At 30.9% G+C, this 2,816-nt stretch overlaps 1 long non-coding RNA gene across 1 annotated transcript; it reads left to right on the top strand.

The window, feature by feature from the left end:
* Positions 1-1,534: 1,534 nt before the first annotated feature.
* On the top strand, positions 1,535-2,544 carry LOC134247042 (uncharacterized). Its single transcript, XR_009987757.1, has 4 exons — positions 1,535-1,640; positions 1,958-2,085; positions 2,222-2,426; positions 2,494-2,544. It is a non-coding gene; the product is annotated as an uncharacterized LOC134247042 (long non-coding RNA).
* The last annotated feature ends 272 nt before the right edge of the window (positions 2,545-2,816 follow it).

The raw sequence follows: 2,816 nt of genomic DNA, 5'->3' as shown, positions 1-2,816 counted from the left end.
AAAAGAGGCCTATGGGTAATATTTCTTGTTTAATTGTCTGTGTGAAACATCTGCAGCTCATAAACGGACTGCTGAGAAGAAATTGTCGCTTATACTTGCAATGTTCAAAATCATAAGCATCAAAACAAACTTAGGATGATCTTAGGACAGGTATTATGTTGTCCTAAAGTTAAGAAAAACTTAGGAAAGTTCCTAAATTTAGGAAAGCTTCGAGAAACTGACTTAAGACTGGGACATTTCCTAAGACATTCTTAGGACACACCATAATCCTAAGATAGCTTCGTGAACATGCCTGCTTGTCTACAGTTTCTATACATTTAATAACGCATATGTAGGAAAACTATTGGTATTATAGAAACGTATTTAATAATGTTTGTTAAGAAACCAGTTCTAAATGTTTTTATTTATATCTATTAAAATCAGTGGATTATGAGATTCAGATATTGATTATATTAATTAATAAATGAAAATAAATTCCACATGTTGGAAACAGCGATAATTAAAAACTCTGGATGCGTCAAACGTCAAAACACGTGGTTAAAAAAAATCTGTGTCGGAGTTCACCGTCAGTCTGCAACGTCACATCTTTATGACGTTATTTCTCTGTTTTAACATAAATGCCATAAGGACCCTTTTGTCATGGGCGCAATCATATATATATATATATATATATATATATATATATATATATATATATATATATATATATATATATATATATATATATATATATATATATATATATATATATATATATATTTATTATAAATTCATAAATATATACATTATATACCTACAATGTAACTATAAACAAGATTATTTTGGGGAGAATTTTTTTTTTTTTTCCTGAAATTTTTAAAAATAAATTTGAGAGTACAACGGAACCTAAATGGCAATCACAACGGTTATAACTCGGATGATTCACTTTCTTAACGAAATGATTGGGGAAAAGTTTATAATTCCAAACCTGATGCTTTAATAATAGAATAGAATACTTATACTAATTAATAGATTACAAGCATTCAGATTACATGCAACTCGATGCTAACATATGGTACAATGTTTAATGAAATATATAAATATTACGAACATTATCCAAGCTCAAAAGATATACACGTTATTTCCCGATCATGACAAGGAGCACACGGCGGGTGTGACCGGTCAGCAGGGATGCTCACTCCTCCATGGCACCTGATCCCACCTGTGATGTTTCGGAGGTCCGTGTTTGCTCTGCTCCTATTTTGTATTGTTTTATGGACTTTGATATTGAATACTGTTCGTTACCTGCATTACCTTCTTCAAACAATACAGAATAAGAGCAGGGCTAACAAGGACCTCCAAAGCACCAAGATGGAATTTGGAGGAGTGAGCATCTTTGGCCGACCGGACATATATGTTTAGTACAAAACAAGGACGGTTCAAAAGGAAAACTCTATTCTGAAATGTTTTTACACTTCAGAAAAGTCTTTAAAAAATAAGAAGTAATCAGCCTTCGAAACAGATTTGCAATTACAATTGCAATAATAAATTTCATTTTCAGAATTCTCAACCAGTTCCTAGAACACAATATATCTATACAAGAGGATCCGCTGCAAGTTGTGGAGCATTTTTTGAACTAAATCGAGACTACATTATCACAGGTTTGTCATGTTCGCAGGGAATATCGTCATATCTGGAACATCCAGGATACACATGAATAAATATCTTTAGATCGCTTATACCAATTAATACTTAAGAATTTTTAGCTTCCAATTAAAAAAAATATATCCATCATCGGAAATACGTAAACACATTTTTTAAATTTAAATGTTAAATTGAAGAAAAAATGTTGAAATCAATCTTTTAGATCTACTGTCATGAAAAATTCCTGATGTGTTTTTTAATTAAAAACTTTCTACAAAAGTCATGTATTGACTCTTTAATTGCATTAATTTCTGCATTGTTGAATTTCTTCTAGGAAATGTTTTAAACAGCGGTTCGTGGTTTACAACTTCATGCAATTTTTCTCCACAAGTGCAATATCTCTCTCCGTTCGAAAGGGCAGCGTTATATCAAGGAATTTACAGCAATAATTGTGACTGCACAGTATGTCAGTTCTTAAAGTATACACATACACTTTATAACTCTCAAAATATAGTCAATTCTAAGTCTTATATGTTTGCTTCATTGTTTTAATTTAACAAAAAAACCCCATAAATTATCTATTTTGTATGTTTAACAGGTTACTGATTGTACATTTCCTGGATTAGACTGTCCATTAGTCGTGCCAGAAAATGAATGTTTCATTAGATCTGAGAGCAATGCAGGTTGTCTGTACGAGAATGACACTTGTGGAAGAGTCGGTTCTAGGTGCAACTGGATTTTAAATGTATGCTCCGAAAACAGACGGTATTAGAAATAAGGAAAAAAAATGAACGTGGAGAAATGTCGTCAATGATAATTTTCTGTAATTAAAGAACACTCAGTTCTCGTACAGTAACTATGATAATAAAGAAAAACAAAATATTTGCTTTGTTAACTTTTTCTTACATTACTTCATGCATACTTAGCCATACCTTTAATTGAATTTTTCGTAATTTTTGTGGACATTATCGACCTAATGTGGTCAAAATTATTAACAACTACTGAGCATTTATTTCTTTATGTCTTGTTTTCCCATTTGTTAGTACATTTATGCTTAAAAACAGATCAAAAATGCAATATATTTTCTTTTCACATGTACCTACCTTATAAGATACTTAACACAAACATTAATTTTTGTTTGTATCTTTGCATATGGGAAAGATCATCGCAAGCAATGTAGAAAAATATATAAA

Source organism: Saccostrea cucullata, unplaced genomic scaffold, assembly GCF_032062105.1.
Source record: "Saccostrea cucullata isolate Sc308-1 unplaced genomic scaffold, CSIRO_AGI_Scuc_v1 ctg13635, whole genome shotgun sequence".
Taxonomy (NCBI): Eukaryota; Metazoa; Mollusca; class Bivalvia; order Ostreida; family Ostreidae; genus Saccostrea; species Saccostrea cuccullata.
The sequence above is the reverse complement of the archived record's forward strand: the minus strand, read 5'-3'. Positions and strand labels throughout refer to the sequence as shown.